This window comes from Anomaloglossus baeobatrachus, unplaced genomic scaffold (assembly GCF_048569485.1).
Source record: "Anomaloglossus baeobatrachus isolate aAnoBae1 unplaced genomic scaffold, aAnoBae1.hap1 Scaffold_213, whole genome shotgun sequence".
NCBI classification, from domain to species: Eukaryota; Metazoa; Chordata; class Amphibia; order Anura; family Aromobatidae; genus Anomaloglossus; species Anomaloglossus baeobatrachus.
The window spans coordinates 272,766-295,452 of record NW_027441983.1 but is presented as its reverse complement, the minus strand read 5'-3'; the positions used below and the strand labels follow the sequence as shown (position 1 = coordinate 295,452).

The 22,687-nt window shown below is 48.0% G+C and overlaps 15 non-coding genes across 15 annotated transcripts; all 15 read right to left on the bottom strand.

Annotated features, from left to right (window-relative positions):
* Positions 1-724: 724 nt before the first annotated feature.
* LOC142261183 (U2 spliceosomal RNA) lies at positions 725-915 on the bottom strand. The gene has a single exon (XR_012728932.1). It is a non-coding gene; the product is annotated as a U2 spliceosomal RNA (small nuclear RNA).
* A 1,117-nt stretch (positions 916-2,032) lies between these two features.
* LOC142261182 (U2 spliceosomal RNA) lies at positions 2,033-2,223 on the bottom strand. Its single transcript, XR_012728931.1, has one exon. It is a non-coding gene; the product is annotated as a U2 spliceosomal RNA (small nuclear RNA).
* A 1,117-nt stretch (positions 2,224-3,340) lies between these two features.
* LOC142261180 (U2 spliceosomal RNA) lies at positions 3,341-3,531 on the bottom strand. The gene has a single exon (XR_012728929.1). It is a non-coding gene; the product is annotated as a U2 spliceosomal RNA (small nuclear RNA).
* A 1,117-nt stretch (positions 3,532-4,648) lies between these two features.
* On the bottom strand, positions 4,649-4,839 carry LOC142261179 (U2 spliceosomal RNA). Its single transcript, XR_012728928.1, has one exon. It is a non-coding gene; the product is annotated as a U2 spliceosomal RNA (small nuclear RNA).
* A 1,112-nt stretch (positions 4,840-5,951) lies between these two features.
* Positions 5,952-6,142, bottom strand: LOC142261178 (U2 spliceosomal RNA). Its single transcript, XR_012728927.1, has one exon. It is a non-coding gene; the product is annotated as a U2 spliceosomal RNA (small nuclear RNA).
* A 1,117-nt stretch (positions 6,143-7,259) lies between these two features.
* LOC142261177 (U2 spliceosomal RNA) lies at positions 7,260-7,450 on the bottom strand. The gene has a single exon (XR_012728926.1). It is a non-coding gene; the product is annotated as a U2 spliceosomal RNA (small nuclear RNA).
* A 1,117-nt stretch (positions 7,451-8,567) lies between these two features.
* On the bottom strand, positions 8,568-8,758 carry LOC142261175 (U2 spliceosomal RNA). The gene has a single exon (XR_012728925.1). It is a non-coding gene; the product is annotated as a U2 spliceosomal RNA (small nuclear RNA).
* A 4,580-nt stretch (positions 8,759-13,338) lies between these two features.
* Positions 13,339-13,529, bottom strand: LOC142261174 (U2 spliceosomal RNA). The gene has a single exon (XR_012728924.1). It is a non-coding gene; the product is annotated as a U2 spliceosomal RNA (small nuclear RNA).
* Positions 13,530-14,646: 1,117 nt separating this feature from the next.
* LOC142261173 (U2 spliceosomal RNA) lies at positions 14,647-14,837 on the bottom strand. The gene has a single exon (XR_012728923.1). It is a non-coding gene; the product is annotated as a U2 spliceosomal RNA (small nuclear RNA).
* Positions 14,838-15,954: 1,117 nt separating this feature from the next.
* LOC142261172 (U2 spliceosomal RNA) lies at positions 15,955-16,145 on the bottom strand. Its single transcript, XR_012728922.1, has one exon. It is a non-coding gene; the product is annotated as a U2 spliceosomal RNA (small nuclear RNA).
* A 1,117-nt stretch (positions 16,146-17,262) lies between these two features.
* On the bottom strand, positions 17,263-17,453 carry LOC142261171 (U2 spliceosomal RNA). The gene has a single exon (XR_012728921.1). It is a non-coding gene; the product is annotated as a U2 spliceosomal RNA (small nuclear RNA).
* Positions 17,454-18,570: 1,117 nt separating this feature from the next.
* Positions 18,571-18,761, bottom strand: LOC142261170 (U2 spliceosomal RNA). The gene has a single exon (XR_012728920.1). It is a non-coding gene; the product is annotated as a U2 spliceosomal RNA (small nuclear RNA).
* Positions 18,762-19,878: 1,117 nt separating this feature from the next.
* Positions 19,879-20,069, bottom strand: LOC142261168 (U2 spliceosomal RNA). Its single transcript, XR_012728918.1, has one exon. It is a non-coding gene; the product is annotated as a U2 spliceosomal RNA (small nuclear RNA).
* A 1,117-nt stretch (positions 20,070-21,186) lies between these two features.
* Positions 21,187-21,377, bottom strand: LOC142261167 (U2 spliceosomal RNA). The gene has a single exon (XR_012728917.1). It is a non-coding gene; the product is annotated as a U2 spliceosomal RNA (small nuclear RNA).
* Positions 21,378-22,494: 1,117 nt separating this feature from the next.
* Positions 22,495-22,685, bottom strand: LOC142261166 (U2 spliceosomal RNA). Its single transcript, XR_012728916.1, has one exon. It is a non-coding gene; the product is annotated as a U2 spliceosomal RNA (small nuclear RNA).
* Between the last annotated feature and the right edge of the window lie 2 nt (positions 22,686-22,687).

Genomic DNA, 22,687 nt, shown 5'->3' with positions numbered 1-22,687 from the left:
CCCTCTGTACCTTTCTCACCACCCGCTTCCCTTCTCCTGTCATCCCCCTACCACCCGGGAAAAAAAGAGATTGCCCCCTCCTTCCACTAGCCCACCCTCCCACCCAAAGAACAACTTCTTCTGCGCAGCTTGTTTTCTAGGCAGCAGCGCTATTGTGATGTCATCGGGGGGCATTGTGACAAGCCGCCAGTGTTCCGTCTCTTCATGTTGTGCACTGTTCAAACCGAAAATACATCAACAGGCAGGCTACAGAAAAGCTTACTAACAAAGGTTAGAGAGGGGCTTTCTCAGAGGGCTTTTTACAGTTTGTCTATTCCCAATTAGCCGGTTTAGTATACTTAATGAAAGTACTAATTCTTTCATAGGCCGCCCATTCTTAGTATTTGACGTTCAGGTAACAACAGGTAACTTTATTTGGAGTGGAAGCAGAGAGATAACACCAGATGCCAATTGTAGATCCTCTCACACCTGTGGTCACTGCAGCATCTGACTCCACTTTGTCCAAAAGGGATCTATTCCATTCAATTACACATGATCTAGATTAGACTGACAACAAGATACTGCATGGGACATTGCAGAGTTGGTGAAGTTGAGTGGTGATGAGTTTGCTATTTGGATGAATAAAGCAAGTAAAAAGTGTGTTAGATAAAAATTCATTTCAATTCGCTAATCGGGCTAATATGAATCAGGTGAATCGAGTTCTGCTTTTGGAAACTGGGTTAAGAAGGGGTGCACCGTTCCTGGAGGTACTGCAATACCAGGTCAATGCGTGGAGTGGACAGAGCAAGCTCTTTTTCCATCTCCCTGTTCTAAAAATCCATTTAATATATGGTCCCCAGATAGGGGACGTATCAGATATTAAACTGATAAGAACAGATACTACACTTGATCTTAGCCAAAAGGCCGAGAAGCGATAACCAGAATTGGTTTGGGCCTCGAGTGGCACCCTGGCCTATGCCGGACACATCTTAGGGAGAGAGAGCGAGAGGGAGACAAACCCACGCCTACACAAGACATTTTGTCACCCAAGCCAACCCTTGAAAAGGCTGCTTTGCAGAGCAAAAACAAGAAGAATGGTGCGTTTTGCAGCCGCCGCCCACTGCAATGAATCTGAATAACTCCTCCTTTAGGGCGCAAGCAACTCCCCTCCCCCTTGCAGTCTTTCCAATTCACGATACAAAAAGACGGACAGGACAGGTTGCCTGACTTTCCGTCACTGCCACCCTTTGCCATCCTTACCCGTAGAAAGCCCTTTCATCATCCCCAAACCCTAATCTTTTCCCTTTCCTTCCCAGCCCCCAAACCCTGCCCTCTGTACCTTTCTCACCACCCGCTTCCCTTCTCCTGTCATCCCCCTACCACCCGGGAAAAAAAGAGATTGCCCCCTCCTTCCACTAGCCCACCCTCCCACCCAAAGAACAACTTCTTCTGCGCAGCTTGTTTTCTAGGCAGCAGCGCTATTGTGATGTCATCGGGGGGCATTGTGACAAGCCGCCAGTGTTCCGTCTCTTCATGTTGTGCACTGTTCAAACCGAAAATACATCAACAGGCAGGCTACAGAAAAGCTTACTAACAAAGGTTAGAGAGGGGCTTTCTCAGAGGGCTTTTTACAGTTTGTCTATTCCCAATTAGCCGGTTTAGTATACTTAATGAAAGTACTAATTCTTTCATAGGCCGCCCATTCTTAGTATTTGACGTTCAGGTAACAACAGGTAACTTTATTTGGAGTGGAAGCAGAGAGATAACACCAGATGCCAATTGTAGATCCTCTCACACCTGTGGTCACTGCAGCATCTGACTCCACTTTGTCCAAAAGGGATCTATTCCATTCAATTACACATGATCTAGATTAGACTGACAACAAGATACTGCACGGGACATAGCAGAGTTGGTGAAGTTGAGTGGTGATGAGTTTGCTATTTGGATGAATAAAGCAAGTAAAAAGTGTGTTAGATAAAAATTCATTTCAATTCGCTAATCGGGCTAATATGAATCAGGTGAATCGAGTTCTGCTTTTGGAAACTGGGTTAAGAAGGGGTGCACCGTTCCTGGAGGTACTGCAATACCAGGTCAATGCGTGGAGTGGACAGAGCAAGCTCTTTTTCCATCTCCCTGTTCTAAAAATCCATTTAATATATGGTCCCCAGATAGGGGACGTATCAGATATTAAACTGATAAGAACAGATACTACACTTGATCTTAGCCAAAAGGCCGAGAAGCGATAACCAGAATTGGTTTGGGCCTCGAGTGGCACCCTGGCCTATGCCGGACACATCTTAGGGAGAGAGAGCGAGAGGGAGACAAACCCACGCCTACACAAGACATTTTGTCACCCAAGCCAACCCTTGAAAAGGCTGCTTTGCAGAGCAAAAACAAGAAGAATGGTGCGTTTTGCAGCCGCCGCCCACTGCAATGAATCTGAATAACTCCTCCTTTAGGGCGCAAGCAACTCCCCTCCCCCTTGCAGTCTTTCCAATTCACGATACAAAAAGACGGACAGGACAGGTTGCCTGACTTTCCGTCACTGCCACCCTTTGCCATCCTTACCCGTAGAAAGCCCTTTCATCATCCCCAAACCCTAATCTTTTCCCTTTCCTTCCCAGCCCCCAAACCCTGCCCTCTGTACCTTTCTCACCACCCGCTTCCCTTCTCCTGTCATCCCCCTACCACCCGGGAAAAAAAGAGATTGCCCCCTCCTTCCACTAGCCCACCCTCCCACCCAAAGAACAACTTCTTCTGCGCAGCTTGTTTTCTAGGCAGCAGCGCTATTGTGATGTCATCGGGGGGCATTGTGACAAGCCGCCAGTGTTCCGTCTCTTCATGTTGTGCACTGTTCAAACCGAAAATACATCAACAGGCAGGCTACAGAAAAGCTTACTAACAAAGGTTAGAGAGGGGCTTTCTCAGAGGGCTTTTTACAGTTTGTCTATTCCCAATTAGCCGGTTTAGTATACTTAATGAAAGTACTAATTCTTTCATAGGCCGCCCATTCTTAGTATTTGACGTTCAGGTAACAACAGGTAACTTTATTTGGAGTGGAAGCAGAGAGATAACACCAGATGCCAATTGTAGATCCTCTCACACCTGTGGTCACTGCAGCATCTGACTCCACTTTGTCCAAAAGGGATCTATTCCATTCAATTACACATGATCTAGATTAGACTGACAACAAGATACTGCACGGGACATAGCAGAGTTGGTGAAGTTGAGTGGTGATGAGTTTGCTATTTGGATGAATAAAGCAAGTAAAAAGTGTGTTAGATAAAAATTCATTTCAATTCGCTAATCGGGCTAATATGAATCAGGTGAATCGAGTTCTGCTTTTGGAAACTGGGTTAAGAAGGGGTGCACCGTTCCTGGAGGTACTGCAATACCAGGTCAATGCGTGGAGTGGACAGAGCAAGCTCTTTTTCCATCTCCCTGTTCTAAAAATCCATTTAATATATGGTCCCCAGATAGGGGACGTATCAGATATTAAACTGATAAGAACAGATACTACACTTGATCTTAGCCAAAAGGCCGAGAAGCGATAACCAGAATTGGTTTGGGCCTCGAGTGGCACCCTGGCCTATGCCGGACACATCTTAGGGAGAGAGAGCGAGAGGGAGACAAACCCACGCCTACACAAGACATTTTGTCACCCAAGCCAACCCTTGAAAAGGCTGCTTTGCAGAGCAAAAACAAGAAGAATGGTGCGTTTTGCAGCCGCCGCCCACTGCAATGAATCTGAATAACTCCTCCTTTAGGGCGCAAGCAACTCCCCTCCCCCTTGCAGTCTTTCCAATTCACGATACAAAAAGACGGACAGGACAGGTTGCCTGACTTTCCGTCACTGCCACCCTTTGCCATCCTTACCCGTAGAAAGCCCTTTCATCATCCCCAAACCCTAATCTTTTCCCTTTCCTTCCCAGCCCCCAAACCCTGCCCTCTGTACCTTTCTCACCACCCGCTTCCCTTCTCCTGTCATCCCCCTACCACCCGGGAAAAAAAGAGATTGCCCCCTCCTTCCACTAGCCCACCCTCCCACCCAAAGAACAACTTCTTCTGCGCAGCTTGTTTTCTAGGCAGCAGCGCTATTGTGATGTCATCGGGGGGCATTGTGACAAGCCGCCAGTGTTCCGTCTCTTCATGTTGTGCACTGTTCAAACCGAAAATACATCAACAGGCAGGCTACAGAAAAGCTTACTAACAAAGGTTAGAGAGGGGCTTTCTCAGAGGGCTTTTTACAGTTTGTCTATTCCCAATTAGCCGGTTTAGTATACTTAATGAAAGTACTAATTCTTTCATAGGCCGCCCATTCTTAGTATTTGACGTTCAGGTAACAACAGGTAACTTTATTTGGAGTGGAAGCAGAGAGATAACACCAGATGCCAATTGTAGATCCTCTCACACCTGTGGTCACTGCAGCATCTGACTCCACTTTGTCCAAAAGGGATCTATTCCATTCAATTACACATGATCTAGATTAGACTGACAACAAGATACTGCACGGGACATAGCAGAGTTGGTGAAGTTGAGTGGTGATGAGTTTGCTATTTGGATGAATAAAGCAAGTAAAAAGTGTGTTAGATAAAAATTCATTTCAATTCGCTAATCGGGCTAATATGAATCAGGTGAATCGAGTTCTGCTTTTGGAAACTGGGTTAAGAAGGGGTGCACCGTTCCTGGAGGTACTGCAATACCAGGTCAATGCGTGGAGTGGACAGAGCAAGCTCTTTTTCCATCTCCCTGTTCTAAAAATCCATTTAATATATGGTCCCCAGATAGGGGACGTATCAGATATTAAACTGATAAGAACAGATACTACACTTGATCTTAGCCAAAAGGCCGAGAAGCGATAACCAGAATTGGTTTGGGCCTCGAGTGGCACCCTGGCCTATGCCGGACACATCTTAGGGAGAGAGAGCGAGAGGGAGACAAACCCACGCCTACACAAGACATTTTGTCACCCAAGCCAACCCTTGAAAAGGCTGCTTTGCAGAGCAAAAACAAGAAGAATGGTGCGTTTTGCAGCCGCCGCCCACTGCAATGAATCTGAATAACTCCTCCTTTAGGGCGCAAGCAACTCCCCTCCCCCTTGCAGTCTTTCCAATTCACGATACAAAAAGACGGACAGGACAGGTTGCCTGACTTTCCGTCACTGCCACCCTTTGCCATCCTTACCCGTAGAAAGCCCTTTCATCATCCCCAAACCCTAATCTTTTCCCTTTCCTTCCCAGCCCCCAAACCCTGCCCTCTGTACCTTTCTCACCACCCGCTTCCCTTCTCCTGTCATCCCCCTACCACCCGGGAAAAAAAGAGATTGCCCCCTCCTTCCACTAGCCCACCCTCCCACCCAAAGAACAACTTCTTCTGCGCAGCTTGTTTTCTAGGCAGCAGCGCTATTGTGATGTCATCGGGGGGCATTGTGACAAGCCGCCAGTGTTCCGTCTCTTCATGTTGTGCACTGTTCAAACCGAAAATACATCAACAGGCAGGCTACAGAAAAGCTTACTAACAAAGGTTAGAGAGGGGCTTTCTCAGAGGGCTTTTTACAGTTTGTCTATTCCCAATTAGCCGGTTTAGTATACTTAATGAAAGTACTAATTCTTTCATAGGCCGCCCATTCTTAGTATTTGACGTTCAGGTAACAACAGGTAACTTTATTTGGAGTGGAAGCAGAGAGATAACACCAGATGCCAATTGTAGATCCTCTCACACCTGTGGTCACTGCAGCATCTGACTCCACTTTGTCCAAAAGGGATCTATTCCATTCAATTACACATGATCTAGATTAGACTGACAACAAGATACTGCACGGGACATAGCAGAGTTGGTGAAGTTGAGTGGTGATGAGTTTGCTATTTGGATGAATAAAGCAAGTAAAAAGTGTGTTAGATAAAAATTCAATTCGCTAATCGGGCTAATATGAATCAGGTGAATCGAGTTCTGCTTTTGGAAACTGGGTTAAGAAGGGGTGCACCGTTCCTGGAGGTACTGCAATACCAGGTCAATGCGTGGAGTGGACAGAGCAAGCTCTTTTTCCATCTCCCTGTTCTAAAAATCCATTTAATATATGGTCCCCAGATAGGGGACGTATCAGATATTAAACTGATAAGAACAGATACTACACTTGATCTTAGCCAAAAGGCCGAGAAGCGATAACCAGAATTGGTTTGGGCCTCGAGTGGCACCCTGGCCTATGCCGGACACATCTTAGGGAGAGAGAGCGAGAGGGAGACAAACCCACGCCTACACAAGACATTTTGTCACCCAAGCCAACCCTTGAAAAGGCTGCTTTGCAGAGCAAAAACAAGAAGAATGGTGCGTTTTGCAGCCGCCGCCCACTGCAATGAATCTGAATAACTCCTCCTTTAGGGCGCAAGCAACTCCCCTCCCCCTTGCAGTCTTTCCAATTCACGATACAAAAAGACGGACAGGACAGGTTGCCTGACTTTCCGTCACTGCCACCCTTTGCCATCCTTACCCGTAGAAAGCCCTTTCATCATCCCCAAACCCTAATCTTTTCCCTTTCCTTCCCAGCCCCCAAACCCTGCCCTCTGTACCTTTCTCACCACCCGCTTCCCTTCTCCTGTCATCCCCCTACCACCCGGGAAAAAAAGAGATTGCCCCCTCCTTCCACTAGCCCACCCTCCCACCCAAAGAACAACTTCTTCTGCGCAGCTTGTTTTCTAGGCAGCAGCGCTATTGTGATGTCATCGGGGGGCATTGTGACAAGCCGCCAGTGTTCCGTCTCTTCATGTTGTGCACTGTTCAAACCGAAAATACATCAACAGGCAGGCTACAGAAAAGCTTACTAACAAAGGTTAGAGAGGGGCTTTCTCAGAGGGCTTTTTACAGTTTGTCTATTCCCAATTAGCCGGTTTAGTATACTTAATGAAAGTACTAATTCTTTCATAGGCCGCCCATTCTTAGTATTTGACGTTCAGGTAACAACAGGTAACTTTATTTGGAGTGGAAGCAGAGAGATAACACCAGATGCCAATTGTAGATCCTCTCACACCTGTGGTCACTGCAGCATCTGACTCCACTTTGTCCAAAAGGGATCTATTCCATTCAATTACACATGATCTAGATTAGACTGACAACAAGATACTGCACGGGACATAGCAGAGTTGGTGAAGTTGAGTGGTGATGAGTTTGCTATTTGGATGAATAAAGCAAGTAAAAAGTGTGTTAGATAAAAATTCATTTCAATTCGCTAATCGGGCTAATATGAATCAGGTGAATCGAGTTCTGCTTTTGGAAACTGGGTTAAGAAGGGGTGCACCGTTCCTGGAGGTACTGCAATACCAGGTCAATGCGTGGAGTGGACAGAGCAAGCTCTTTTTCCATCTCCCTGTTCTAAAAATCCATTTAATATATGGTCCCCAGATAGGGGACGTATCAGATATTAAACTGATAAGAACAGATACTACACTTGATCTTAGCCAAAAGGCCGAGAAGCGATAACCAGAATTGGTTTGGGCCTCGAGTGGCACCCTGGCCTATGCCGGACACATCTTAGGGAGAGAGAGCGAGAGGGAGACAAACCCACGCCTACACAAGACATTTTGTCACCCAAGCCAACCCTTGAAAAGGCTGCTTTGCAGAGCAAAAACAAGAAGAATGGTGCGTTTTGCAGCCGCCGCCCACTGCAATGAATCTGAATAACTCCTCCTTTAGGGCGCAAGCAACTCCCCTCCCCCTTGCAGTCTTTCCAATTCACGATACAAAAAGACGGACAGGACAGGTTGCCTGACTTTCCGTCACTGCCACCCTTTGCCATCCTTACCCGTAGAAAGCCCTTTCATCATCCCCAAACCCTAATCTTTTCCCTTTCCTTCCCAGCCCCCAAACCCTGCCCTCTGTACCTTTCTCACCACCCGCTTCCCTTCTCCTGTCATCCCCCTACCACCCGGGAAAAAAAGAGATTGCCCCCTCCTTCCACTAGCCCACCCTCCCACCCAAAGAACAACTTCTTCTGCGCAGCTTGTTTTCTAGGCAGCAGCGCTATTGTGATGTCATCGGGGGGCATTGTGACAAGCCGCCAGTGTTCCGTCTCTTCATGTTGTGCACTGTTCAAACCGAAAATACATCAACAGGCAGGCTACAGAAAAGCTTACTAACAAAGGTTAGAGAGGGGCTTTCTCAGAGGGCTTTTTACAGTTTGTCTATTCCCAATTAGCCGGTTTAGTATACTTAATGAAAGTACTAATTCTTTCATAGGCCGCCCATTCTTAGTATTTGACGTTCAGGTAACAACAGGTAACTTTATTTGGAGTGGAAGCAGAGAGATAACACCAGATGCCAATTGTAGATCCTCTCACACCTGTGGTCACTGCAGCATCTGACTCCACTTTGTCCAAAAGGGATCTATTCCATTCAATTACACATGATCTAGATTAGACTGACAACAAGATACTGCACGGGACATAGCAGAGTTGGTGAAGTTGAGTGGTGATGAGTTTGCTATTTGGATGAATAAAGCAAGTAAAAAGTGTGTTAGATAAAAATTCATTTCAATTCGCTAATCGGGCTAATATGAATCAGGTGAATCGAGTTCTGCTTTTGGAAACTGGGTTAAGAAGGGGTGCACCGTTCCTGGAGGTACTGCAATACCAGGTCAATGCGTGGAGTGGACAGAGCAAGCTCTTTTTCCATCTCCCTGTTCTAAAAATCCATTTAATATATGGTCCCCAGATAGGGGACGTATCAGATATTAAACTGATAAGAACAGATACTACACTTGATCTTAGCCAAAAGGCCGAGAAGCGATAACCAGAATTGGTTTGGGCCTCGAGTGGCACCCTGGCCTATGCCGGACACATCTTAGGGAGAGAGAGCGAGAGGGAGACAAACCCACGCCTACACAAGACATTTTGTCACCCAAGCCAACCCTTGAAAAGGCTGCTTTGCAGAGCAAAAACAAGAAGAATGGTGCGTTTTGCAGCCGCCGCCCACTGCAATGAATCTGAATAACTCCTCCTTTAGGGCGCAAGCAACTCCCCTCCCCCTTGCAGTCTTTCCAATTCACGATACAAAAAGACGGACAGGACAGGTTGCCTGACTTTCCGTCACTGCCACCCTTTGCCATCCTTACCCGTAGAAAGCCCTTTCATCATCCCCAAACCCTAATCTTTTCCCTTTCCTTCCCAGCCCCCAAACCCTGCCCTCTGTACCTTTCTCACCACCCGCTTCCCTTCTCCTGTCATCCCCCTACCACCCGGGAAAAAAAGAGATTGCCCCCTCCTTCCACTAGCCCACCCTCCCACCCAAAGAACAACTTCTTCTGCGCAGCTTGTTTTCTAGGCAGCAGCGCTATTGTGATGTCATCGGGGGGCATTGTGACAAGCCGCCAGTGTTCCGTCTCTTCATGTTGTGCACTGTTCAAACCGAAAATACATCAACAGGCAGGCTACAGAAAAGCTTACTAACAAAGGTTAGAGAGGGGCTTTCTCAGAGGGCTTTTTACAGTTTGTCTATTCCCAATTAGCCGGTTTAGTATACTTAATGAAAGTACTAATTCTTTCATAGGCCGCCCATTCTTAGTATTTGACGTTCAGGTAACAACAGGTAACTTTATTTGGAGTGGAAGCAGAGAGATAACACCAGATGCCAATTGTAGATCCTCTCACACCTGTGGTCACTGCAGCATCTGACTCCACTTTGTCCAAAAGGGATCTATTCCATTCAATTACACATGATCTAGATTAGACTGACAACAAGATACTGCACGGGACATAGCAGAGTTGGTGAAGTTGAGTGGTGATGAGTTTGCTATTTGGATGAATAAAGCAAGTGTGGCGCCCTAGGACCTGGTCGCCACAACAGCATTGCCCTCCCAAAGGGTTAATGCTGAGCCTGGAGGTAATTGGGAGATCCATTGGCCAGCAGGTTTAACACCCAACACAGTTCTCCCTCCGGCCAGCAGGGGGAGCTCTGAACCTGGAATTCCAGGGAGCCTTCCTCTACCTGACCAGAGGGAGGAAGTAGAGTCAGTCTGAAGGGAGTAGTGGAAGTGAACAGACGCAGAGTGAGCTGTCCTGTGAATCTGGGGCCTAGAGCTGGAGCAGCTTGGCCCAGAGAAGCAGGAATAGCTGAGAGGCAGCAGAGAGACTCAGACATCGGAGTCTGTGGTTGCCAGGGTATAAAATCCGTCCCTGGTAGCCGAGTCCGAAGGGCAGGAGAGCTGCAAGCCCCTGGCCCAGAAAGATCCAAGGTACAGCTGCAGCATCAGGGCCCGGTGTGGACTCCAGCGGAGAAGCACCAGAGAGAGGGTCTGCGCAGCCACCTACAGAAAGAAGGGACGTGCCATCGGTCCCAGCAGCAAAGAGGGCCATTGCTGGATTCAGAGAAGCAGGGTCCTATCATCACAAAGCAAAGTACAGGAGTAGGCCTCATACTCAGCTGGCCAGAAAGATCATCCCAAGTACTTCCAGGCCGACCGGATCCCCATCACCACCTGTAACGGTCTCCCAGGACTGGACTGTTCCCAGAGTAAAAGAGGAGAAGGTAAAGAGACTGTTGTTTGTGCCTGGTTCTTTCCTCGCCTGTCGGCCCTGCACCGTGTTAGCCACACAACACCATAGACTTTCACGGGCACCAACGGTATCCCGGGGCATCGCTCCACCTGTGGGGAGCAGTACCATCATAGCTGTCATAACATCACCCCGGAGTTCTCCCATAACAGCGGCGGCTTAATAGCCGCAGACCACAGGTGGCGTCACGAACATTAACTCTAACTCATCAGCCACATATTCAACTGACACCCACCAGGGCCACGGAGCCGGGCCCAGCCACCACTGACTACCACCGGACTAGTCCGGCCCGGCACCGGGTGTCCCATAGCCCTGGGGTGGGCGAGTCAACTTTTGGCGTCACGAACAGGATTTCGTGCCCGGTCACACCGGGTACTGTGCGCCTGAAGAATTGCGCTTTAAAGACTGTATTACTGCGTGTTTCACTGTTTGAAAACTGCCGCCGCCATTAGCCTCACTGAGCGCAGGAAGAAGGGGGGCGTGCCTGACAAAGAGCGCGAAGGGAGCGCGCCATCAGAGCAGAGCGCTGTTAACCCCGCGCGACCCAGAAGGAAATTTGAAAAGTGAACGGAGCCTGGTAAGGTTCACTAAGGGGGAGGAAGATGTCCGACGCAGAGGGAGGGCAGGTGGCTGCCATAGCCCGAGACGCCGCAGCACCAGCCGAAGCAATCCCTGTCGCCGTCGCCCCAGCCCCCGCTGTAGCGCCGGTAATGCCGATCACCATGCCGTACATACCGGGAGCAGAATGGCTGCCGCAGTACTCCGGGGAGTCCCATACCTTGAGCGACTTCAGAGAAAGCCTGCACAGCTTGTTCCGGGTGTATCCGCTGACTGAGAGCCAGAAGGTGGGCATATTAATGGGACAGCTAGCCGGCGCAGCCCAGCGTGAAGTGAAGTCCTGGCCTGATACAGATAAAGGGACAGTAACCCAGATACTGGCCAAGCTAAAGAGTACTTTTGACACCCGCACCGCAGCAGAGATAAAGATGAGATTCTTTGGGTGCAAGCAGCGGGCCACAGACAGCATAAGGGACTATGCCTTAAACCTGCAGGAGGCCCTGAAAGCGGTTAAACAAGTGGACCCAGAGAGTGTACGTGAGGAACACAGAGATAGGAGACACACTAAGTAGTCAGGGACAAACACCAGAGCTACGCAGGTCCCAACGCAGCACTCGGGGACAACCCCCTCTAAGGTATAGGGAATCAAATGTATAAAGGAGAAAGAAAGAGTATTTATTGGAATGTAAATAGTTATGCGAAATGTCTGTAATGTTGTGTACAAAATGTTTTTCTTTTTCTTTGATTGTGAAAATGGACAATTGGGCCACTGGACTATGGGTGGCCAACACCTAAATTGTTCATAGTTAGCACCAGTGTGCTCGACACCCCTGAAGAAAAACCCGTCCGGCGTGCATAGAGTGGGGTCATCAATGCTCTGACGCACGCCCAGAGCCTACGTTGGGGGTTTTATCGCGGCGGGTCCCCCATGGAGCAGTGTAATGGACACCCGGCAGGGAGCCACACTGGACTCTTATAGTACTGTTTGAATTTGTAACGTTAAAGAGAATGTGCCTCCCATATTGGGATGAAATGTATGACATGTTATGTTTTGTTTCCACAGTCCGGGAGTACTGAATTTAACTAAGGGGGAGTGTGGCGCCCTAGGACCTGGTCGCCACAACAGCATTGCCCTCCCAAAGGGTTAATGCTGAGCCTGGAGGTAATTGGGAGATCCATTGGCCAGCAGGTTTAACACCCAACACAGTTCTCCCTCCGGCCAGCAGGGGGAGCTCTGAACCTGGAATTCCAGGGAGCCTTCCTCTACCTGACCAGAGGGAGGAAGTAGAGTCAGTCTGAAGGGAGTAGTGGAAGTGAACAGACGCAGAGTGAGCTGTCCTGTGAATCTGGGGCCTAGAGCTGGAGCAGCTTGGCCCAGAGAAGCAGGAATAGCTGAGAGGCAGCAGAGAGACTCAGACATCGGAGTCTGTGGTTGCCAGGGTATAAAATCCGTCCCTGGTAGCCGAGTCCGAAGGGCAGGAGAGCTGCAAGCCCCTGGCCCAGAAAGATCCAAGGTACAGCTGCAGCATCAGGGCCCGGTGTGGACTCCAGCGGAGAAGCACCAGAGAGAGGGTCTGCGCAGCCACCTACAGAAAGAAGGGACGTGCCATCGGTCCCAGCAGCAAAGAGGGCCATTGCTGGATTCAGAGAAGCAGGGTCCTATCATCACAAAGCAAAGTACAGGAGTAGGCCTCATACTCAGCTGGCCAGAAAGATCATCCCAAGTACTTCCAGGCCGACCGGATCCCCATCACCACCTGTAACGGTCTCCCAGGACTGGACTGTTCCCAGAGTAAAAGAGGAGAAGGTAAAGAGACTGTTGTTTGTGCCTGGTTCTTTCCTCGCCTGTCGGCCCTGCACCGTGTTAGCCACACAACACCATAGACTTTCACGGGCACCAACGGTATCCCGGGGCATCGCTCCACCTGTGGGGAGCAGTACCATCATAGCTGTCATAACATCACCCCGGAGTTCTCCCATAACAGCGGCGGCTTAATAGCCGCAGACCACAGGTGGCGTCACGAACATTAACTCTAACTCATCAGCCACATATTCAACTGACACCCACCAGGGCCACGGAGCCGGGCCCAGCCACCACTGACTACCACCGGACTAGTCCGGCCCGGCACCGGGTGTCCCATAGCCCTGGGGTGGGCGAGTCACAAGTAAAAAGTGTGTTAGATAAAAATTCATTTCAATTCGCTAATCGGGCTAATATGAATCAGGTGAATCGAGTTCTGCTTTTGGAAACTGGGTTAAGAAGGGGTGCACCGTTCCTGGAGGTACTGCAATACCAGGTCAATGCGTGGAGTGGACAGAGCAAGCTCTTTTTCCATCTCCCTGTTCTAAAAATCCATTTAATATATGGTCCCCAGATAGGGGACGTATCAGATATTAAACTGATAAGAACAGATACTACACTTGATCTTAGCCAAAAGGCCGAGAAGCGATAACCAGAATTGGTTTGGGCCTCGAGTGGCACCCTGGCCTATGCCGGACACATCTTAGGGAGAGAGAGCGAGAGGGAGACAAACCCACGCCTACACAAGACATTTTGTCACCCAAGCCAACCCTTGAAAAGGCTGCTTTGCAGAGCAAAAACAAGAAGAATGGTGCGTTTTGCAGCCGCCGCCCACTGCAATGAATCTGAATAACTCCTCCTTTAGGGCGCAAGCAACTCCCCTCCCCCTTGCAGTCTTTCCAATTCACGATACAAAAAGACGGACAGGACAGGTTGCCTGACTTTCCGTCACTGCCACCCTTTGCCATCCTTACCCGTAGAAAGCCCTTTCATCATCCCCAAACCCTAATCTTTTCCCTTTCCTTCCCAGCCCCCAAACCCTGCCCTCTGTACCTTTCTCACCACCCGCTTCCCTTCTCCTGTCATCCCCCTACCACCCGGGAAAAAAAGAGATTGCCCCCTCCTTCCACTAGCCCACCCTCCCACCCAAAGAACAACTTCTTCTGCGCAGCTTGTTTTCTAGGCAGCAGCGCTATTGTGATGTCATCGGGGGGCATTGTGACAAGCCGCCAGTGTTCCGTCTCTTCATGTTGTGCACTGTTCAAACCGAAAATACATCAACAGGCAGGCTACAGAAAAGCTTACTAACAAAGGTTAGAGAGGGGCTTTCTCAGAGGGCTTTTTACAGTTTGTCTATTCCCAATTAGCCGGTTTAGTATACTTAATGAAAGTACTAATTCTTTCATAGGCCGCCCATTCTTAGTATTTGACGTTCAGGTAACAACAGGTAACTTTATTTGGAGTGGAAGCAGAGAGATAACACCAGATGCCAATTGTAGATCCTCTCACACCTGTGGTCACTGCAGCATCTGACTCCACTTTGTCCAAAAGGGATCTATTCCATTCAATTACACATGATCTAGATTAGACTGACAACAAGATACTGCACGGGACATAGCAGAGTTGGTGAAGTTGAGTGGTGATGAGTTTGCTATTTGGATGAATAAAGCAAGTAAAAAGTGTGTTAGATAAAAATTCATTTCAATTCGCTAATCGGGCTAATATGAATCAGGTGAATCGAGTTCTGCTTTTGGAAACTGGGTTAAGAAGGGGTGCACCGTTCCTGGAGGTACTGCAATACCAGGTCAATGCGTGGAGTGGACAGAGCAAGCTCTTTTTCCATCTCCCTGTTCTAAAAATCCATTTAATATATGGTCCCCAGATAGGGGACGTATCAGATATTAAACTGATAAGAACAGATACTACACTTGATCTTAGCCAAAAGGCCGAGAAGCGATAACCAGAATTGGTTTGGGCCTCGAGTGGCACCCTGGCCTATGCCGGACACATCTTAGGGAGAGAGAGCGAGAGGGAGACAAACCCACGCCTACACAAGACATTTTGTCACCCAAGCCAACCCTTGAAAAGGCTGCTTTGCAGAGCAAAAACAAGAAGAATGGTGCGTTTTGCAGCCGCCGCCCACTGCAATGAATCTGAATAACTCCTCCTTTAGGGCGCAAGCAACTCCCCTCCCCCTTGCAGTCTTTCCAATTCACGATACAAAAAGACGGACAGGACAGGTTGCCTGACTTTCCGTCACTGCCACCCTTTGCCATCCTTACCCGTAGAAAGCCCTTTCATCATCCCCAAACCCTAATCTTTTCCCTTTCCTTCCCAGCCCCCAAACCCTGCCCTCTGTACCTTTCTCACCACCCGCTTCCCTTCTCCTGTCATCCCCCTACCACCCGGGAAAAAAAGAGATTGCCCCCTCCTTCCACTAGCCCACCCTCCCACCCAAAGAACAACTTCTTCTGCGCAGCTTGTTTTCTAGGCAGCAGCGCTATTGTGATGTCATCGGGGGGCATTGTGACAAGCCGCCAGTGTTCCGTCTCTTCATGTTGTGCACTGTTCAAACCGAAAATACATCAACAGGCAGGCTACAGAAAAGCTTACTAACAAAGGTTAGAGAGGGGCTTTCTCAGAGGGCTTTTTACAGTTTGTCTATTCCCAATTAGCCGGTTTAGTATACTTAATGAAAGTACTAATTCTTTCATAGGCCGCCCATTCTTAGTATTTGACGTTCAGGTAACAACAGGTAACTTTATTTGGAGTGGAAGCAGAGAGATAACACCAGATGCCAATTGTAGATCCTCTCACACCTGTGGTCACTGCAGCATCTGACTCCACTTTGTCCAAAAGGGATCTATTCCATTCAATTACACATGATCTAGATTAGACTGACAACAAGATACTGCACGGGACATAGCAGAGTTGGTGAAGTTGAGTGGTGATGAGTTTGCTATTTGGATGAATAAAGCAAGTAAAAAGTGTGTTAGATAAAAATTCATTTCAATTCGCTAATCGGGCTAATATGAATCAGGTGAATCGAGTTCTGCTTTTGGAAACTGGGTTAAGAAGGGGTGCACCGTTCCTGGAGGTACTGCAATACCAGGTCAATGCGTGGAGTGGACAGAGCAAGCTCTTTTTCCATCTCCCTGTTCTAAAAATCCATTTAATATATGGTCCCCAGATAGGGGACGTATCAGATATTAAACTGATAAGAACAGATACTACACTTGATCTTAGCCAAAAGGCCGAGAAGCGATAACCAGAATTGGTTTGGGCCTCGAGTGGCACCCTGGCCTATGCCGGACACATCTTAGGGAGAGAGAGCGAGAGGGAGACAAACCCACGCCTACACAAGACATTTTGTCACCCAAGCCAACCCTTGAAAAGGCTGCTTTGCAGAGCAAAAACAAGAAGAATGGTGCGTTTTGCAGCCGCCGCCCACTGCAATGAATCTGAATAACTCCTCCTTTAGGGCGCAAGCAACTCCCCTCCCCCTTGCAGTCTTTCCAATTCACGATACAAAAAGACGGACAGGACAGGTTGCCTGACTTTCCGTCACTGCCACCCTTTGCCATCCTTACCCGTAGAAAGCCCTTTCATCATCCCCAAACCCTAATCTTTTCCCTTTCCTTCCCAGCCCCCAAACCCTGCCCTCTGTACCTTTCTCACCACCCGCTTCCCTTCTCCTGTCATCCCCCTACCACCCGGGAAAAAAAGAGATTGCCCCCTCCTTCCACTAGCCCACCCTCCCACCCAAAGAACAACTTCTTCTGCGCAGCTTGTTTTCTAGGCAGCAGCGCTATTGTGATGTCATCGGGGGGCATTGTGACAAGCCGCCAGTGTTCCGTCTCTTCATGTTGTGCACTGTTCAAACCGAAAATACATCAACAGGCAGGCTACAGAAAAGCTTACTAACAAAGGTTAGAGAGGGGCTTTCTCAGAGGGCTTTTTACAGTTTGTCTATTCCCAATTAGCCGGTTTAGTATACTTAATGAAAGTACTAATTCTTTCATAGGCCGCCCATTCTTAGTATTTGACGTTCAGGTAACAACAGGTAACTTTATTTGGAGTGGAAGCAGAGAGATAACACCAGATGCCAATTGTAGATCCTCTCACACCTGTGGTCACTGCAGCATCTGACTCCACTTTGTCCAAAAGGGATCTATTCCATTCAATTACACATGATCTAGATTAGACTGACAACAAGATACTGCACGGGACATAGCAGAGTTGGTGAAGTTGAGTGGTGATGAGTTTGCTATTTGGATGAATAAAGCAAGTAAAAAGTGTGTTAGATAAAAATTCATTTCAATTCGCTAATCGGGCTAATATGAATCAGGTGAATCGAGTTCTGCTTTTGGAAACTGGGTTAAGAAGGGGTGCACCGTTCCTGGAGGTACTGCAATACCAGGTCAATGCGTGGAGTGGACAGAGCAAGCTCTTTTTCCATCTCCCTGTTCTAAAAATCCATTTAATATATGGTCCCCAGATAGGGGACGTATCAGATATTAAACTGATAAGAACAGATACTACACTTGATCTTAGCCAAAAGGCCGAGAAGCGATAACCAGAATTGGTTTGGGCCTCGAGTGGCACCCTGGCCTATGCCGGACACATCTTAGGGAGAGAGAGCGAGAGGGAGACAAACCCACGCCTACACAAGACATTTTGTCACCCAAGCCAACCCTTGAAAAGGCTGCTTTGCAGAGCAAAAACAAGAAGAATGGTGCGTTTTGCAGCCGCCGCCCACTGCAATGAATCTGAATAACTCCTCCTTTAGGGCGCAAGCAACTCCCCTCCCCCTTGCAGTCTTTCCAATTCACGATACAAAAAGACGGACAGGACAGGTTGCCTGACTTTCCGTCACTGCCACCCTTTGCCATCCTTACCCGTAGAAAGCCCTTTCATCATCCCCAAACCCTAATCTTTTCCCTTTCCTTCCCAGCCCCCAAACCCTGCCCTCTGTACCTTTCTCACCACCCGCTTCCCTTCTCCTGTCATCCCCCTACCACCCGGGAAAAAAAGAGATTGCCCCCTCCTTCCACTAGCCCACCCTCCCACCCAAAGAACAACTTCTTCTGCGCAGCTTGTTTTCTAGGCAGCAGCGCTATTGTGATGTCATCGGGGGGCATTGTGACAAGCCGCCAGTGTTCCGTCTCTTCATGTTGTGCACTGTTCAAACCGAAAATACATCAACAGGCAGGCTACAGAAAAGCTTACTAACAAAGGTTAGAGAGGGGCTTTCTCAGAGGGCTTTTTACAGTTTGTCTATTCCCAATTAGCCGGTTTAGTATACTTAATGAAAGTACTAATTCTTTCATAGGCCGCCCATTCTTAGTATTTGACGTTCAGGTAACAACAGGTAACTTTATTTGGAGTGGAAGCAGAGAGATAACACCAGATGCCAATTGTAGATCCTCTCACACCTGTGGTCACTGCAGCATCTGACTCCACTTTGTCCAAAAGGGATCTATTCCATTCAATTACACATGATCTAGATTAGACTGACAACAAGATACTGCACGGGACATAGCAGAGTTGGTGAAGTTGAGTGGTGATGAGTTTGCTATTTGGATGAATAAAGCAAGTAAAAAGTGTGTTAGATAAAAATTCATTTCAATTCGCTAATCGGGCTAATATGAATCAGGTGAATCGAGTTCTGCTTTTGGAAACTGGGTTAAGAAGGGGTGCACCGTTCCTGGAGGTACTGCAATACCAGGTCAATGCGTGGAGTGGACAGAGCAAGCTCTTTTTCCATCTCCCTGTTCTAAAAATCCATTTAATATATGGTCCCCAGATAGGGGACGTATCAGATATTAAACTGATAAGAACAGATACTACACTTGATCTTAGCCAAAAGGCCGAGAAGCGATAACCAGAATTGGTTTGGGCCTCGAGTGGCACCCTGGCCTATGCCGGACACATCTTAGGGAGAGAGAGCGAGAGGGAGACAAACCCACGCCTACACAAGACATTTTGTCACCCAAGCCAACCCTTGAAAAGGCTGCTTTGCAGAGCAAAAACAAGAAGAATGGTGCGTTTTGCAGCCGCCGCCCACTGCAATGAATCTGAATAACTCCTCCTTTAGGGCGCAAGCAACTCCCCTCCCCCTTGCAGTCTTTCCAATTCACGATACAAAAAGACGGACAGGACAGGTTGCCTGACTTTCCGTCACTGCCACCCTTTGCCATCCTTACCCGTAGAAAGCCCTTTCATCATCCCCAAACCCTAATCTTTTCCCTTTCCTTCCCAGCCCCCAAACCCTGCCCTCTGTACCTTTCTCACCACCCGCTTCCCTTCTCCTGTCATCCCCCTACCACCCGGGAAAAAAAGAGATTGCCCCCTCCTTCCACTAGCCCACCCTCCCACCCAAAGAACAACTTCTTCTGCGCAGCTTGTTTTCTAGGCAGCAGCGCTATTGTGATGTCATCGGGGGGCATTGTGACAAGCCGCCAGTGTTCCGTCTCTTCATGTTGTGCACTGTTCAAACCGAAAATACATCAACAGGCAGGCTACAGAAAAGCTTACTAACAAAGGTTAGAGAGGGGCTTTCTCAGAGGGCTTTTTACAGTTTGTCTATTCCCAATTAGCCGGTTTAGTATACTTAATGAAAGTACTAATTCTTTCATAGGCCGCCCATTCTTAGTATTTGACGTTCAGGTAACAACAGGTAACTTTATTTGGAGTGGAAGCAGAGAGATAACACCAGATGCCAATTGTAGATCCTCTCACACCTGTGGTCACTGCAGCATCTGACTCCACTTTGTCCAAAAGGGATCTATTCCATTCAATTACACATGATCTAGATTAGACTGACAACAAGATACTGCACGGGACATAGCAGAGTTGGTGAAGTTGAGTGGTGATGAGTTTGCTATTTGGATGAATAAAGCAAGTAAAAAGTGTGTTAGATAAAAATTCATTTCAATTCGCTAATCGGGCTAATATGAATCAGGTGAATCGAGTTCTGCTTTTGGAAACTGGGTTAAGAAGGGGTGCACCGTTCCTGGAGGTACTGCAATACCAGGTCAATGCGTGGAGTGGACAGAGCAAGCTCTTTTTCCATCTCCCTGTTCTAAAAATCCATTTAATATATGGTCCCCAGATAGGGGACGTATCAGATATTAAACTGATAAGAACAGATACTACACTTGATCTTAGCCAAAAGGCCGAGAAGCGATAACCAGAATTGGTTTGGGCCTCGAGTGGCACCCTGGCCTATGCCGGACACATCTTAGGGAGAGAGAGCGAGAGGGAGACAAACCCACGCCTACACAAGACATTTTGTCACCCAAGCCAACCCTTGAAAAGGCTGCTTTGCAGAGCAAAAACAAGAAGAATGGTGCGTTTTGCAGCCGCCGCCCACTGCAATGAATCTGAATAACTCCTCCTTTAGGGCGCAAGCAACTCCCCTCCCCCTTGCAGTCTTTCCAATTCACGATACAAAAAGACGGACAGGACAGGTTGCCTGACTTTCCGTCACTGCCACCCTTTGCCATCCTTACCCGTAGAAAGCCCTTTCATCATCCCCAAACCCTAATCTTTTCCCTTTCCTTCCCAGCCCCCAAACCCTGCCCTCTGTACCTTTCTCACCACCCGCTTCCCTTCTCCTGTCATCCCCCTACCACCCGGGAAAAAAAGAGATTGCCCCCTCCTTCCACTAGCCCACCCTCCCACCCAAAGAACAACTTCTTCTGCGCAGCTTGTTTTCTAGGCAGCAGCGCTATTGTGATGTCATCGGGGGGCATTGTGACAAGCCGCCAGTGTTCCGTCTCTTCATGTTGTGCACTGTTCAAACCGAAAATACATCAACAGGCAGGCTACAGAAAAGCTTACTAACAAAGGTTAGAGAGGGGCTTTCTCAGAGGGCTTTTTACAGTTTGTCTATTCCCAATTAGCCGGTTTAGTATACTTAATGAAAGTACTAATTCTTTCATAGGCCGCCCATTCTTAGTATTTGACGTTCAGGTAACAACAGGTAACTTTATTTGGAGTGGAAGCAGAGAGATAACACCAGATGCCAATTGTAGATCCTCTCACACCTGTGGTCACTGCAGCATCTGACTCCACTTTGTCCAAAAGGGATCTATTCCATTCAATTACACATGATCTAGATTAGACTGACAACAAGATACTGCACGGGACATAGCAGAGTTGGTGAAGTTGAGTGGTGATGAGTTTGCTATTTGGATGAATAAAGCAAGTAAAAAGTGTGTTAGATAAAAATTCATTTCAATTCGCTAATCGGGCTAATATGAATCAGGTGAATCGAGTTCTGCTTTTGGAAACTGGGTTAAGAAGGGGTGCACCGTTCCTGGAGGTACTGCAATACCAGGTCAATGCGTGGAGTGGACAGAGCAAGCTCTTTTTCCATCTCCCTGTTCTAAAAATCCATTTAATATATGGTCCCCAGATAGGGGACGTATCAGATATTAAACTGATAAGAACAGATACTACACTTGATCTTAGCCAAAAGGCCGAGAAGCGATAACCAGAATTGGTTTGGGCCTCGAGTGGCACCCTGGCCTATGCCGGACACATCTTAGGGAGAGAGAGCGAGAGGGAGACAAACCCACGCCTACACAAGACATTTTGTCACCCAAGCCAACCCTTGAAAAGGCTGCTTTGCAGAGCAAAAACAAGAAGAATGGTGCGTTTTGCAGCCGCCGCCCACTGCAATGAATCTGAATAACTCCTCCTTTAGGGCGCAAGCAACTCCCCTCCCCCTTGCAGTCTTTCCAATTCACGATACAAAAAGACGGACAGGACAGGTTGCCTGACTTTCCGTCACTGCCACCCTTTGCCATCCTTACCCGTAGAAAGCCCTTTCATCATCCCCAAACCCTAATCTTTTCCCTTTCCTTCCCAGCCCCCAAACCCTGCCCTCTGTACCTTTCTCACCACCCGCTTCCCTTCTCCTGTCATCCCCCTACCACCCGGGAAAAAAAGAGATTGCCCCCTCCTTCCACTAGCCCACCCTCCCACCCAAAGAACAACTTCTTCTGCGCAGCTTGTTTTCTAGGCAGCAGCGCTATTGTGATGTCATCGGGGGGCATTGTGACAAGCCGCCAGTGTTCCGTCTCTTCATGTTGTGCACTGTTCAAACCGAAAATACATCAACAGGCAGGCTACAGAAAAGCTTACTAACAAAGGTTAGAGAGGGGCTTTCTCAGAGGGCTTTTTACAGTTTGTCTATTCCCAATTAGCCGGTTTAGTATACTTAATGAAAGTACTAATTCTTTCATAGGCCGCCCATTCTTAGTATTTGACGTTCAGGTAACAACAGGTAACTTTATTTGGAGTGGAAGCAGAGAGATAACACCAGATGCCAATTGTAGATCCTCTCACACCTGTGGTCACTGCAGCATCTGACTCCACTTTGTCCAAAAGGGATCTATTCCATTCAATTACACATGATCTAGATTAGACTGACAACAAGATACTGCACGGGACATAGCAGAGTTGGTGAAGTTGAGTGGTGATGAGTTTGCTATTTGGATGAATAAAGCAAGTAAAAAGTGTGTTAGATAAAAATTCATTTCAATTCGCTAATCGGGCTAATATGAATCAGGTGAATCGAGTTCTGCTTTTGGAAACTGGGTTAAGAAGGGGTGCACCGTTCCTGGAGGTACTGCAATACCAGGTCAATGCGTGGAGTGGACAGAGCAAGCTCTTTTTCCATCTCCCTGTTCTAAAAATCCATTTAATATATGGTCCCCAGATAGGGGACGTATCAGATATTAAACTGATAAGAACAGATACTACACTTGATCTTAGCCAAAAGGCCGAGAAGCGATAA